Source organism: Saimiri boliviensis, chromosome 5 (assembly GCF_048565385.1).
Source record: "Saimiri boliviensis isolate mSaiBol1 chromosome 5, mSaiBol1.pri, whole genome shotgun sequence".
Classification (NCBI taxonomy): domain Eukaryota; kingdom Metazoa; phylum Chordata; class Mammalia; order Primates; family Cebidae; genus Saimiri; species Saimiri boliviensis.
The window spans coordinates 53,967,462-53,984,355 of record NC_133453.1 but is presented as its reverse complement, the minus strand read 5'-3'; the positions used below and the strand labels follow the sequence as shown (position 1 = coordinate 53,984,355).

The 16,894-nt window shown below is 35.7% G+C and overlaps 1 long non-coding RNA gene and 1 pseudogene across 1 annotated transcript in view; one reads left to right on the top strand and one right to left on the bottom strand.

Moving 5' to 3' along the window:
- The window catches only part of LOC141584572 (uncharacterized), a 536,063-nt gene that overhangs the window by 421,938 nt on the left and 97,231 nt on the right, over nt 1-16,894 (bottom strand). The window lies entirely within an intron of this gene.
- LOC101033675 (mediator of RNA polymerase II transcription subunit 28 pseudogene) lies at nt 292-840 on the top strand (annotated as a pseudogene).

The window sequence follows — 16,894 nt, the reverse complement described above, 5'->3', positions numbered from 1 at the left end:
TATGACTCGACTTTTTTCTGCTTTCCTTCTACCTTCCTCAGTAGACTTCTTTCTTGTATCTTTCTCCTAGGCTTAACCTGCAACTGTTAATAGTACTCCTGATTTTACTGTAAATCTTCATCTCATCTCTGTATTTTCCTTATCTCTGAGAAATCCTGCCTTTAATACCTTCTCTGTCAATAACTCTCAAATCTGTACTTGTTCTGAACTACTCCTCTTGACTGTCAGATTCATATTCAACTGCCTAGTTAACATCTCCATTGCCTATTTAAAAGAAATCTCATTCAATATATGGCAGCTCCACTAGAGGGTATGTTCCCTAGACAGCCACTGGGGCTCCCTCACCACCTGCACTAAGGCTCCCAGGTTAGGCTTTGCTTATTCAGGAAGCTCCAGGTTCTCTGAGACCTTACAGCAGTACCTTGATGTAAACACTGAAGTCATATTTTCAGGCTTGCTTCACGTCTCTGGTGAGTCAGAACTATGTCAATGGCATCAATCAGGAAGAAATTCAAACAGGTGTTGATCAGTGTATCTGGAAGTTTCTGGATATTGCAAGACAGACAGGATGTTTTGTTCTTCAAAAAGATTGCAATTATCTGTCCAGAAACCAGATAATCTTATCAAAGAGGATTTCTTAGAACTGAGGAATGAATTATAGTAGAAAGACATGCTGGTCCAGAAGAACTTGACAAAGCTGAGGCATTCACAGCAGGTGCTGGAGGGCATCAATGTGCAGCACAAAAAGCCAGCTGACATCCCTCAGGTTTCCTTTGCCTATTTTGAGTAGGCATCTGCCAATATACTTGTACAACTGAAGCCGGAGTGGCTGCTGTGTGAGGCAAGTCTAGGCAGACACTTTTTGCCACACATCCCTTCTTGTGGACTTGACATTTTGGAAGAACTCTGCCAGAAAATCAGTTGATTTTAATTTTATGCTCCTATCTAAAATTTTTTCACTATTTTTATAGCTGTTAATTTCTTGGGTACCTTATAAACATGTCTGTAGCTTGATCAAACCAAGTAATTTTTTTATCCTTAGCAAAGTTTTAGAGTATCAGTGTGACGTCACTTACAGATTTTTAAAATAATTTTTCTACATGTTTAAAAAAACTTTTTTATGACTTTTCATCTTTTTATATATGTTCCTGATTGTTACATTAGTCTGGTCTTGTGGGAAACTTGTAATAGGCTGAGAATCAGGGGATGAGGATTTTGATTGTAGGACTTTTATGATAATTACCCCATTCAGTGGTAGTGTAGACAAATATGAAAGTTTGCTCTGTTTCAAGACTTTCAAACTACCCCAAAGAAGAAGAATTTAATGCAATAATGTTTATAATGCTTACATGATGGAAAATAAATGATATGCTTCTGAATGACTTTTGAGAAAACAATAAAATTAAAGCAGAAATTAAAAAATTATTTGATATAAATTAAAGCCGAAACACAAAATATCAACATCTCTTGGATGCAGCAAAAACATGGATAAGAGTAAAGTTTATAGTGTTAAATACCTACATCAAGAAGTTAGGAAGATCTCAAATTAACCATCTAGCATCATGACTACAAAACTAGAAAACAAGAAAAAATTGACCCCAGAGCTAGCAGCAGAAGAAAAATAACTAAATTCATTCCAGGACAAAATAAAATTGGGACCCAAAAATCCATACAAAGAATCAATAAAGCCAAAAGTTGGCAATTTGAAAGAATAAACAAGACCAATAGGCTGCTAGCTAGATTCATGAAGAAGAAAAAGAGAGAAAATCCCAATAAGTGCAATCAGAAAAAAAGGTGACATTACAACCAATACCACAGAAATACAAAAGATCCTCAGAGATTATTATGAACATCTCTATACACATAAACTAGAAAATCTAGAAGAAATGGTTATATTTCAGAAACACAAAACCTCCCAAGATTGAATCAGGAAGAAACTGAAACTCAACAGACTAATAATTATTTTCAAAATTAAATTTGTAATATAAAACCTACCAACCAAAAAAAAAAAAAATCCCATGTCATGATAGACTCACAGCTGAATTCCACCAGATGTACAAAGAAATGTTGATATCAATCCTACTGAAAGTATTCCAAGAAAATTTAGGAGGAGGGACTCCTCTCCAACTCATTCTACAAAGCCAGGATTACCCTGATAATCAAAATCTGATAAAGACATAACAAAAAAGAAAAGTTCAGGCCTGTTTCACTGATGAACATAGATGTAAAAATTCTTAACGAAATTTGAGCAAACCAATGTTTGCTCCAAATTTGAGTAAATCCAGTAGCACATCAAAAAGTTAATCTACCATAATAAAGTAGGCTTTATTCCTAAGATGCAAGGTTGGTTCGCATAGGCAAATCAACAAATGCAATTAATTACATAAACAGAATTAAAAACAAAATCCTATAATCGTCTAAAAAGACGCAGAAAAAGCTTTTGATGAGCTCTAACATACCATTATGATGAAAACCCTCAACAAACTAGGCATCAAAGGAATATACCTCAAAATAATAAGAGCCATCTATGACAGACTCACAGCCAACATCATACTGAACAGGTGAAAGCCAGAAGCTCTCCCCTTAAGAACTGGAACAAGACAAAGATGCCCACTCTCACCACTGCTATTCAACACAGTACTGGAAGTTTGAGCCATAACAATCAGGCAAGATGAAGTATGTCTCTTTGTGAACAATATGATTCTATACCTAGAAAACCCTAAAAACTCTGAGAAAAGTCTCCTAGAACTGAGAAATGACTTAAGCAAATTTCTGGGTACAAAAATAATGTACAAAAATCAGTAGCATTTCTATAATGTTCAATCTTAAAGTCAAATCAAGAATATAATACCATTTACAGCAGCCACAAAAACAATAGCTAGGAATTGATCTAACCACGGTGATGAAAGAACTCTACAAGGAGAATTACAGAACACTGCTGCAAAAAAAGTAGATGACACAAAGGGAAAAACATACCATGCTCGTGGATTGGAAGAACCTATATTATTAAAATGGCCACACTCCCAAAAGCAATCTGCAGATTCAGTGATACTCCCATCAAATCATCAATGTCATTTTTCACAGAATCAGAAACAACTATCCTAAAATTCATATAGAACCAAAAAAAAAAAAAAAAGAAAAGAAAAAAAGCCCAAATGACTAAAACAATCCTAAGCAAAAAGAGCAAAGCAAGAGGCATGACATTACTCAATTTCAAACTATACTACAAGGCTACAGTAATCAAAATGCCTTAGCAAAGCCATTGGTACTGGTACAAAAACAGACATATGGGCCAATGGAACAGAATAGAGAATCCAGAAGTAAAGCCACACACTAACAACCAGCTGATCCTTGACAGTCAACAAAAACAAGCAATGAGGAAAGGACTCCTTATTCACTAAATGGTGCTGGAATAAATGGCTAGCCATATGCAGAAGAATGAAACTGGACCTTGGCCCTTCACCATATACAAAAATTAACTCAAAATGAATTAAAGATTTAAATCTAAGTCCTTCAACTATAATAAATCCTCAAAGAAAACCTAGGAAATACCATTCTCAATATCAGCCTTGATAAAAATATTTATTGCTAAGTCCTCAGAAGCAACTGCAACGAAAACAAAACTTAACAAGTGAGACCTAATTAAATGAAAGAGCTTCTGCACAGCAAAAGAAATGGTCAACAAACAGACAACCTACAGAATGGGAGAAAATGTTTGCAAACTATGCATTTGACGAAGTTCTGCTATCCAGGATCTACAATGAATTTAAACAATTGAACAAGTTGAAAATAAATAACCCCATTAAAAAGTGGGCAAAGAAATGAACAGACACTTTTCAAAATAAGACTCAAAAGGCAAACAAACATAGGAAAAAATGTTCATCATCACTAATAATCGGATAAATGCAAATCAAAACCACAATGAGATACTATCTCATACCGGTCAGAATTACTATTATTAAAAAGTCAAAAAATAACAGATGTTGGCAATGTTGCAGAGAAAAGGTAATGTTTATACACTATTAATGGGAGGGTCAACTAGTTTTATCACTATAGATAGTAGTTTGGAGATTTCTCAAAGAAATGAAAATAGAACTACCATTTGACTCACTAGTCTCATTACTGGGTATATACCCAAATGAAAATAAATTATTCCACCAAAAAGACAGATGCAACTCGTGTGTCCATTGCAGCACTATTCACCAAAGAAAGACATGGAATCAACCTAGTTGCCCATCATCAGTGGATTGGATCAACAAAATATGGTACTTAACGAAATACCACACAGCCATAATAAGAATGAAAATATGTCCTTTGCAGCAACATGGATGTAGCTGGAGGCCATCATTCTAAATGAATTAATGGAGGAACAGAAAACCAAATATCACATGTTCTCACTTATAAGGAAGAGATAAACATTAGGCAGTCATGAACATAAGGATGAGACCAATGGACACTGGGGCTACAGGAGTGGAGAGAGAGGGTAGCTGGAAAACTACCTACTGGGTACCATGCTCACCACTTGGGTGATGTGTTCCATCCAACCCCAAACCTCAGCATTATGCAATATACCCTTGTAAAAAACCTGTCCATGTACCCCTAAATCTAAAATAAAAGTTGAAAAAAAGATAAAATAAAAAGTTAAAGAATTTTCAATTATATGCTCTGAGAATTCTGTCTTCCTACTCCCCTACCATATCTTTCCCCTACATCCTGCAATCCCTTACCTCACCTTTCATGTCTCCTCTAGCCCAGTAAACTATTAACCATTTGCTTGCTCAAGCCAAAACCTAGGGTTATCTTTGATTTCTCATCTTAAATCCATTTTCAAGTTCTCTTGACCTTGCTTTCCAAAACTTTCCCAAATTTATCCATGTTGATCCATCTCCACTACTACTTCCTCAGTCCAAGCTAACATAATTCTCACTTGGACTATGCAATAACCATACAATTGCCTCCTGCCTAACACTCTTGCCCCATTTGAATCCATTTTACACATGACAGATAAAAATATCTTCTAAAACATAAATCAGATCAACCAACTGCCCTGCCCATTGTACTTAAAATGAACTCTAAAATGTTGTACTTAAATTATTTCTTAAACAACCCTACACCATCAAATTCTAGCCTACTTAGAAGACTTCATCCCATGCTCTCTTCACCTTGCCTAATATTCTCTAAACTCCTTCACAGTTTACTAGTCTCTGCTTGAAATATGCTCTTCTCTGAAATTTGACTTGTGTAGTTTTTCTTGTTATTCAACTATATCTGATTGTCTTTACTAACAGGTATAAAGGGAAAAAAAGAATTTCTCTAAATATTAGTTGTATACCAGATAGTGTGGACAAAATTAATTAACTCAAGTGGATAAATCACATTCAGAACACTACCTGCAAATGAAATTGATATCTGATTACGTTTATAATATCCCTCTTTCCTTCTTCAAGCTCTGTCTCTCCTCTGCATGAGACAAACAGATAATTTTAATGGGGATGTGATATGAGTAATCATCTTTGCTTCTTGGAAGCATTTGATTATGCTACAAATGTTTGAAATCCCTCCAGAAGAGCTGTATTGTTCTGCTTACTCTCAGGGCAAGAAGCGGCAGTTCCAAGGGCCTTCATTTGTCCCTTCTTGTTAACTAAGTAGGTCAGGGAATCAATATGAATCTATTTTCTAATTGCTGAGAATGTCCTTTCTAGCAGTTGCCTGATCTTTCAGAGTCAAGCAGCGGCTGCAGCTGACAATCTAACTTGCTGCTGGATTTGTCATACCCATTCATGTGTTATGAAAATGCAAAAAGTTATTTAGACATGACAAGTTCTAAACTATTGTGTTGTGCCTGATGCCATCAACACCAGCTTCAGAACATGGATCCTCACTTGTATGTAGACAAAGACAATGACTGACGCAACCATTTTTCCATCTTACTGAGATAAATTCACATGCCTCCCCTGACACTCAAACAGCCTTGGGTTATGCAATGTATAATTAAGACTATACCTTCTTGATTATACTGCCATTGTGGCCAAACAAACCAATACAATGGTCATTTAGATCAAATTTATCAACAAATCCCAAACTACAAATCCCAAAACTGAAGTTACCTGTGCCCTTCAAGTGTTGTTTGTTTATAGAGGATCATTATCCACAGAATGTCTCTTCTTTAAGAAAGGGATTTTAGTCCCATCTACTTCCTTCATAATTATTGGCAATGAAACCAAAGATCAGCAATTCATTCTAAACTCCCTTGGGAAGGTGATAATGCATAATAGACTGACCTTAGATTATACCCTGTCCACCTGGAATGGGACCTGCTGATCCCTCTAGCACTTATTAACAGTTGACTGGGTCTAGAATCTTATGAGGCATAGTTGAGGTCAATACTGCAGGTTGGTCTCATCCTGCTGCTTGAAATTTTGTTGAGGGTATCGTTAGTCAAATGTTGTATAAAACAAATTAAATGGATTTGGATTCAGCCTCTCTCTGTTCATCAGATTAATCAGAGTGGCCAATGGAGTGCACATACATGTGAAAATCTGAGTTCAGCTAAGAATATTTAGGGTCAAGGAGATTTATGGAAACGCAATTTGCCATGAACTCTGAGCAAAACTGCATGATCTTGTATTCCATGAGTAGAAGGTCCTGACTGCTCTTAACCTCCAGCATTTGACAAGATTGTGTTTTCAGTGACCAAATTTCAGGTCTGAGGTAATGTCTCTCTTAGTCAGAGAGTATGCTGTTGTATATAAAATAGGCAGATTCACCAAGCTCATTGTTCTTCAGTCACAACACAAACCCACTAGATGAACATCATCCACTTGGGCCCTCTGAATTATCCCTTGGGACTTGGGAAATAAGGGAAAATGATGCAAACGTGACACCCATGTTGCTTCCTATGCTGTAAGTAATAAAGTTTCCTACCCTGACCCAGAAATCTCATTTCTTCATGTCTTCTGTGAAGCTGTTAACAAGTATCCATACAACTGTAACAGGCTAACTTAGTAGCTTGTAAGGCAAGGAAAATTAAATCCCAGACTTTGACAAAAGTGACTATTAGGTTCAGGTTTTAGTCAACCCTCAGAGCACATTGTTAGAGCCTCTCCTAGGTGCTCAAGACTGCATATTAAATATGTAGTCTTCAATTAGGGAGAGAAAGAGAGAGCAATTCCCTTATCACTTTCAGGTTTCCCCTAACATTAATTGGCAAAATGTTATTTGGCGCAAGCTTGGTATCTTCTTCTAGGTCCCACTTTGTATTTATCTTCCTGTATCTTATGGGGCTTTGAGTCCAAATAAAGGTCTAGGACAAAAATGAGAGGAGGCAGGACTGAGTTTTAGGATGATCAGCATTCTCTAGAAAGGTGATTACTTCAAAAGAGCTCATCATTCTTCATGAAAGGAAAGTTAATCTTCTCAGGCAGTGGGGTAAGAACTGTTCTGTTGACAAGGGAGACCCACTGGAATTTGGCAGCCTTTAACTCAGAACCATCCAAGAAAGTACATTCTTGAAAATGCAGTTTCCAGCCTTGGAATGCAGTGGTGATTGTACTATGTTGACAATAGACATCGAGCACAAATGTAATAGGAAATGATTTATTGCATAGTTTTCAATGTTATGCACAATGGCAAGATGAGATACGCCTCAAAATTTGTTCCCCTCTCCAACTCATACCTAATTTGAATTTTATGTATGGCTGTAAGTAAAATTAGAACTTTGTCTCATGTTAAAATGCAAATTTGAAAAGTTTAACTTTGTATTTTATTTATTTAAAAATTTTATTTAATTTGCATTGTCTATGCTACTTTGAATGAATCAATAAGATGTTTTCTTCAGATCAAGTTATAAAGAAGGGATAAAGAAACAGAAAATATGGAACTTCAAGTTCTTCAGAGGGATCTATATCACAAAATTAAAACAAGAGGAGATAAAAGAAAAATGGTGACTAGGGAGATGAACTACAGTTTTGCCCAAGGGCAGCCTGAATAGGAAAAATTTTGTTCTGCTTCCAAGGGAAAACAAATATAACAATTTAAAGTATCTTATTAAGTTGACACAATAAACTTATAAATTTAAAAATGGGTCATTTACAGAGAAATTAAGATTTTGTTTTATGATTAAAATTTTAATCCTTGCAGCATAAAAATAAAAAACTTTAACATGATGCTCATGCTATAAAAGATAATTATGTTTCTATCAGACAAATTTGAATTCTCCTTTGCTTCTCTTAACAGTTAGCAGGATTTTTTCTGTTTTATTTAGAAAAGCTTTAAACTGATTTTTTATTGATTTTTCATGGTTTCCTCCTCCTCAAAAATAAAAAGCAGTAGAATGTTTCTTTCTGTTAACTCATTTGCCAGCTATTGATTAGTGGGAATCAATAGCCTGGAAAGTGATCATGCAATTGGGACAGCTAAATTTATTCATGTGTTTATTAGAAATATGAAAAAACTGCTACTAGATTGCATTAGCACACACAAATCAACAAAACCGAAGTCCCTCATTCCTTTCCACTAGTTATTAGAAGAGATCCCAGGAGATACAAAAGAAATTGTGATCTCTGAAGAAAAGCTTTGGCAAAATTGCCTGAATGTTACAAAAAAGATATGCTGGTAAGGAAAAAAAGTAAAGATTAAGATAAACACCAGAGTATACAGAGCAAAATCAGAAGAGCTGAGACTAGTAATCCCCTGTTGATATATGACAGGAAGCACTGGTGCAAAGTGCCTTTCAAGATACTGGCACTATGAACTGAATTCAGTACAGAACATTATTTACCTGTGCTCTGTCTGTGAATGTACTATGTCGAAAATAATGAAGAAGATCAAAAATTTCAATCTTACTGACAGTGCCCAGGGATGATGCCATAAGATTGTGCTGGCAACTTCATCTTAAAGTTCTGTTTTCAATTATTATAAATTTTCTAAAAAAAAAAATACTTTAATGCTGTTATTTTTCAACTGGTCTCTTGGTGATATTGTAAGAAAGATTGAGCAAAATCTATTCAACTGTTTTGTGTATTTCATCTAGTAAATATTTATTATTTCATGATATTAATCTATAAACATGTCACTGTATTGTTCCCTGTACTGATCAAAATACATTCCCTGGGATTTAGGATTAGATATATTATGTAAGCACAATAAATAGTAAATTAAAGTTTCAACACAACAAAAAATAAAAAATAGAAGAGTGGGCAAGAAATGCACAGCATAAAACATGATAAAATGTATTAAACTAAATCTTAGGTAAAACATATTTGTAATAAGAACATTTTCACCCCAACTTACAATATCCTGTCAAGAAGACCGCAAAGACTGCCTAAGGAGTAAGTTTAGTTGAATAATTTCTAATATGTCCCTCAATCTTCCCTAACTGACATCTTACCTAATGTCCAAATTTTAATATTTGAAATTTTATCTTTTGGACTAAAACAGTCAAGTTGGTTGTTGAAAATAGCACATGAAGTCTTTCAGACCTTTCTCCCTTAATGTAGAGCATGTATATGATTAATGAGTATGAAATTCAATGTGGCAAGAGTATGACCTTAGGAACCATAGAAATTATCTTTCACTTCTTCCCAAATTTCCCAGGTCCTACTCTGATGCAAAATCCCAGGGAGGAAAGTCCAGGGAATCTGTTACTAATTTGAAAAATCATCTGAAAAAGGAGAAAAGTTTGCAGTACAGGGCTTTCTGAGAGGTAGAGCATGGCTTAGGAGGAACTACAAAAAGACTGAACTGGTTTATACAATGGTTTGAGGAATAGTTTAATGCAGAGTCAAAGACTGGATCAAGTGAGTCTGAGCAAATTCATCTACTATACCTTTCAAGGTCCCCTAAAATGATGTGCGTGTGTGTGTGTGTGTGTGTGCATGAGTGTGTGTGTGTGTGTGTGTGTGTGTGTGTATGTGTGTGTTTAGGAAAAACACCCAGAGCTAGATAGTAATTCTTAATGGTGGCTGCACATTAGAATTATCTGGGGAAATTTAAAAAAATCTTGAAACCTAGGTTCCACCCTCAACCAATCAAATCATAATATTTACAGAGGAACCCAAACTTCAGTATTTTTTTAATGCTCCACAAGTGAATCTAGTATAAAGTCAAGATTGTGAACCACTGTTCTAAGGTAAATACTAGGATTAGAGATTGAAGGGAAAAAATTAAAAGAAACCTAAAGAAATTATAAATATCTACCAGGAATATCAAAATTTTTAAAAATATAATAAAGAAAAGAAGGATTGATAACAAATAAGGATCTGTCTAAAGCAGAGGTTCCGGCAAGAAGTTTGAGCTAATTCAGGGACCAAAGGGGCAAAGGGCTTCCTTTAATCCAGTTGCTCACAAAAGTAAATTTAATTTATAGTCATAAATGCACAAGCCTTGTAACTGAGAATGTGCGAAGGCCCACATTGGCTTAATGATTGGATCTGTTAGCCCAAACATTATCACGAGACAGGATCGATCTCTCTCTCTCTCTCTCTCTCTCTCTCTCTCTCTCTCACACACACACACATGCACACACACACACACACACACACACACAAAGAGAAAAGACATGCCAAACAATCCAAGCCAAAGAAACTAGTTGAAATAGTATTAGCATCAGTCTGAGCAAAGGCAGAAAAGAAAAAATTGACAGGGATAGGGATTACATAATAAAAGGAACAATTAAATAAAATAAAATAATCACAGTTATGGACTATACCAAAACATATAGCCTTGATAGATATAAAGCAAAACCAGGTTCAAGAAAGAAAGAAAAATACAAAGAGAATTTGAAAAGCCCTCAGTCATTTTGGAGGAAGTATAACCCATTCATGTGACACTGATCAAGAAACATTTATTGATTATGTAAAGTTTTATTAAAAATTATCAAGAATGACCTAAAAGGTGTAAGTACTGAGCATGCTTTCCAAATATACATAAAACATTTACAAAAAATGACATCATATAAGGTGATATGGTTGCACTGTGTCCCCACGTAAATCTCATGTTGAATGGTAATCCCCAATGTTGGGGGAAAGACCTGGTGGAAGGTGATTGGATCATGGGGGAAGATTTCCCTTTTACTATGCTTATGATAGTGACCAAGTTTTCACAAGGTCTGGTTGTTTGAAAATGTACAGAGCTTCTCCCTTCACTTTCTCTTTCTGCCACTATAAGAAGGCATGTTTGCTTCCCCTTTGCCCTTCCACCATGATTATTTAAGTTTCCTGAAGCCTCCCCAGCCATGCATCCTGTGCAACCTGTAGAACTGTAAGTCAATTAATTAATTTCTTTATAAATTACCCAGTCTTTGGTAGTTCTTTGTAGCAGTGTGATAACATACTAATATACAAGGAAGGGTCAAAAGATGTCAAAAATGGCAAAACATACACTGAGTTCACTGGTCACCAGATTAATTAGAAATCAGCAAGTAAAAACAGCCTCCATCAAAAAATATATGGGCATAAGCATGTGTGTGTGTCTGCGTGTATAAAAATTTTAAAATGCAGTACCAAATAACTACTTATAGATTATCTTTATGACAATAAAAATATTAAAAATTAACCTAAGAATTCACCAAACTTGGGATACAGCCAACATGACAAGAGTGTAATTTATAATCATAAATGCATATATTATAAAACTATAGGTTAAAAATAAATGAATTGTGTTCAATTCAACATGCTAAAATAAGAATAATAAAGTAAATCTGCAAAATTAGGGGAGGCAAAAATTTTAAAAGATGATTGAAGATACTATATAGAAAAAAAATTAATGAAAAAAATTTAAGTAATGAAACCAACATATCTCCAATAAGACTTACAGAAAAAAGTAAAAAAGCTTCAACTAAACAACATTGGGAATGAAAAATAAAACAAAACTCAAGTATATTAAGAATTGTCAACAAATTTCAAATATAATTTTCTAGAAATATGGAGATCACTAAATTTATTTAAGAAGGAATTAACCAATAAATGTTAAATTATTTAATTTTAGGTAGGAGGAAAATGATGAATAGGAGGCAGGATTAATTTGCAGTTTCCACTCAGATGGACCAAGTAGCATGTAGAGACCCACATCATGAACTTGTGCTCCAAGAACCACCACAGAAATATACCAGGCAAGCCAAAAGAATCCACAGCCCCTGTGAAGGAGGTGGATTGCCACTGCAAGCTGCACGGGACAGTGAAGGAACAGTGAGTCAGCTTGCTGTCTCAGCTGTGAGGCTTATAACCTGGGACAAGTTCTCAGCCCTACTCACCAGATGCCTGGAAATAAACTCAGTGCTGTTGTGATGGGGGATGGGGGACCACTCTGGAAGTGAGACTGACCTTTCAGGTTGCAGGCTGTGTGGGAGCTGCATGAGGCCTGTGGCTGCCAGCTTTCCCCCACTTCCCTGTTGACCTGTGCAATGCACCAGAGGCAGCCATAATCCTCCTAGGAACATAATTCCATTGGCCTAAAAACCACACCCCCAACCACTACAGCAGCCACAGCAAGCCCTGCCCCAGGAGAGTCTGAGCTCAGACATGCATAACCCTGCCCCCATCTGAAGTTCTTTCTCTACCTACCCTGGTAACTGAAGATAAAGGATATAATCCTTTGGGAGCTCTATGACTCCACCCATCACCTGACTCAAGTGCAAGCTTGTATCCTCCCTACACAACTGCAGCTGATGTGTTCTTGAAAGCACCATATTCTGATTGAAGGCCAGTCAATACAAAACCAGTGCACTTAACAAAAATACAACCAAGGACCTTCACAGAGTCTGCTACACTTCCCTGCTACCCCCACCACAGCAGGTGCTGGTATCCACAGCTGAGAGACCTCAAGATGGATCACATCACAGGACCCTGCAGACACACCACAGTACCAGCCCAAAGCCCCAGTAGCTCCGCTGGGTGGCTAAATCCAGAAGAGAAATAACAATCACTGCAGTTCAGCTCTCAGGAAGCTCCACCCCTAGAGAAAAGGAGAGAGTGCCACATCAGGGAAGCACCCTGTGAGACAAAAGAATCTGACAGCAGCCCTGGAGTCCCAGATCTTCCCTCTGATGTAGTATACCCAAATGAGAAGAAGCCAGAAAAGACAATTCTAGTAATATGACAAAACAAGGTTCTTTAACATCCCCAGAAGATATCACTAGTTCACCAGCTAAGATCCAAACTAAGATGAAATCTGAATTCCCAGAAAAAGAATTCAGGACAACTATTAAGCCAATCGAGGAGGCACCAGAGAAAGGTAAAGTCCAACTTAAAGAAATTTTTTAAAAAATGATACATGATATAAATGAAAAAATCTCCAGTAAAATAGCATGAATAAAGACAATCACAACTTCTGAAAATGAAAGACACTTACGGAATTGCAAAATGCACTTGAAAGTCTCAGCAACAGAATTGGACAAGTAGAAGAAACAACTTCAGAAGTCAAAGACAAGGCTTTCAAATTTACCCAATCCAACAAAGAGAAAAGAATTTAAAAGATTTAACAAAGCCACCAAGAAATCTGAAATTATGTTAGACCTCAAACCTAAGAATAATTGGTGTTCCCGAAGAAGAAAAGAAATCTAAAAGTTTGGAAAACACATTTGAGAGAATAATCAAGGAAAACTTCCCTGGCCTTACTAAAGATCTAGACATCCAAATACAAAAAGCTAAAAGAACACATGAGAAATTCAGAGCAAAAAGATTACCGCCTAGACACACAGTCATCATGTTACTGAAAGTCAAGATGAAGAAAAGAATCTTAAGAGCTCTGAGGCAAAAGCATCAGGTAACCTATAAAGGAAAACCTACCAGATTAACAGAAAATTTTTCAATAGAAATGCTACTGCCTAGAAGGGACAGGGGTCCTACCTTTAGCTTCCTTAAACAAAACAATTACCAGTCAAGAATTTTGTATCCAGTGAAACCAAGCATTATAAATAAAGGAAAAATGTAGTCATTTTCAAACAAACACATGCTGAACAAATTTGCCACTACCAAGCCAGCACTGCAAAAAGTGCTAAAAGGAGTGCTAAATCTTGAAACAAATCTTCAAAATACACCAAAACAGAATCTCCGTAAAGCACAAATCATCTCACATGATCTATAAAACAACAAAACAATGAAAAAATTCAAGGTATTCAGGCAAAAATAAAAATAGCATGATGAATAGAATAGTACCTCACATCTCAATGCTAACATAAAAAGTAAATGGCCTAAATGCTCCACTTAAAAGATAGAGAATGGCAGAATGAATACGAGTTCACAACTAAGTAACTGCTGTCTTCAAGAGGCTCACCTGATATATAAGGACTTATATAAATTTAAGGTAAAGGGATGGAAAAAGATATTTTAGGCAAATGGACACTAAAAGTGAGCAGGAGTAGCTAGTCTTATATCAGATAAAACAAACTTTAAAGCAACAGTAATTTAAAAAGACAAAGAGTGACATTATATAATAGTAAAAGGACTAGTCAGCAGAAAAATATCATAATCCTAAACATATATGCACCTAACACTTCCAAAATTGTAAAAATCTTACTACTAAACTTAAGAAATGAGATAGACAGCAACAAAATAATTGTGCGGGACTTTTAATACTCCACTGACAGCACTGGACAGGTAGGACATCAAGACAGAAAGTCAACAAAGAAACAGACTTAAACTATACTCTAGAACAAATGGTCTTAACAGATATTTACAGAGCATTCTACTTAACAACTGCAGAATGTACATTCTATTCGTCAGCACATGGAATATTTTTCAAGACAGACCAGATGCTAGGCCAAAAAACAAGTATCAGCAAACTTAAGAAAATCAAAATACCAAGTACTCTCTCAGACTGCGGTGGAATAAAACTGGAAATCAGCTCCAAAAGGAACTCTCAAAAACAGGCAACTACATTGAAATTAAATAACCTGCTCGTCAATGATCATTTGGGTCAACAGTGATATCATGAGGAAAATTTTTAAATTCTTTGAACTGAATGACAATAGTGACACAATCTATCTATCAAAACCTCTGCAATACAGCAAAGGTGGTGCTAAGAGGAAAGTTCATGGCATTAAATGCCCACATTAAAAGTCTGAAAAATGCAAATAGACAGTCTAAGGTCACAGTTCACGGAGCTAGAGAAACAAGAACAAACAAAATCCAACCCACTAGAAGAAAATAAATAACCAAGATCAGAGCAGAAGTAAATAAAATTGAAACCAAAAAATACAAAAGATAAATGAAACAAAAAGCTGGTTCTTTGAAAATATACATAAAATTGATAGACTATTTTCCAGATTAACCAAGAAAAGAAAAGAGAAGATCCAAATAAGCTCAATTAGAAATGAAATGGGAGATATCACAACCAACACCACAGAAATACAAAAAATCACCCAAGGCTACTATGAACACCTTTACGTGCATAAACTAGAAAACCTAGAGGAGATAGATAGATTCTTGAAAATATGCAACCCTCCTAGATTAAACCAGGAAGAAATAGAAACTCTGAACAGACCAATAACAAGCAGTGAGATGGAAATGATAATTAAAAAGTTACCAAAAATTAAAAAAAAAGTCCAGGACTAGACAGATTCACAGATGAATTCTATCAGACATTCAAAAAAGAATTGGTTCAAATCCTATTGACACTATTCCAAAAGATAGAGAAAGAGGGGATCCCCCGTAAATCATTATATGAAGCCAGTATCATCCTAATACCAAAACTAGGGAAAGACATAACAAAAAAAGAAAACTACAGTGCAATATCCCTAATGAACACAGATGCAAACATCCTCAACAAAATACTAGCTAATAGAATCTAACAGCATACCAAAAAGATAATTCACCATGAGAAAGTGGGTGTCACACCAGGGATGCAGGAATGGTTTAACATCCTCAAGTCAATAAATGTGATACATCACATAAGCAAAATTAAAAACAAAAACCATATGATCATCTTAATAGATGCAGAAAAAGCATTTGACAAAATTCAGCATTCCTTTATAATTGCAACCCTCAGCAAAACTGCCATAAAAGAGACATACCCTTACCCACAGCCAACATTAGACTGAATGACAAACAGTTGAACGCATTCCCCGAGAACTGGAACAAAACAAGGATGCCTACTTTCAGCACTTCTGTTCAGCATAGTACTGGAAGTTCTAGTCAAAGCACTCAGGCAATAGAAAGACATAAAGGGCATTCAAATCAGTAAAAAGGAAGTCAAACTGTTGCTGTTTGCTGATGACATGATCACACACCTAGAAAACCTTAATTACTCTTCAAAAAAGCTCCTAGAAGTGGTAAATGAATTGAGGAAAGTTTTAGGATACAAAATTAATGTACACAAATTAGTAGCCCTGCTATACACCAACAGTGACCAAGCTGAGAATCAAATCAAGACTTCAATCCTTTTGCAGTAGCTGCCAAAAAAAGAAAGAAAGAAAGAAAGAAAGAAAGAAAGAAAGAAAGAAAGAAAGAAAGAAAGAAAGAAAGAAAGAAAAAATGCTTAGAAATATACTTAACCAAGGAGGTGAAAGACCTCTGCAAGAAAAACTACAAAGCACTGCTGAAAGAAATCACAGATGACACAAACAAATGGAAGCATATACTGTGCTCATCAGTGTACAGAATCAATTTTGTGAAAAGTGACCATACTGCCAAAAGCAATATACAAATTCAATGCAATTCCCATCAAAATATCACCATATTCTTCACAGAAATAGAAAAAAATCCTCAAATTCATATGGAATCAAAGAAGAGCCCACATAGCCAAAGAAAGACTAAGCACAAAGAACAAATCTGGAAGCATTACCTGACTTCTAACTGTGCTATAAGGCCATAGTCACCAAAACAGCATGATACCCATATAAAAATAGGCATACAGATCAATTGAACAGAATAGAGAACCCAGAAATAAAGCCAAATAC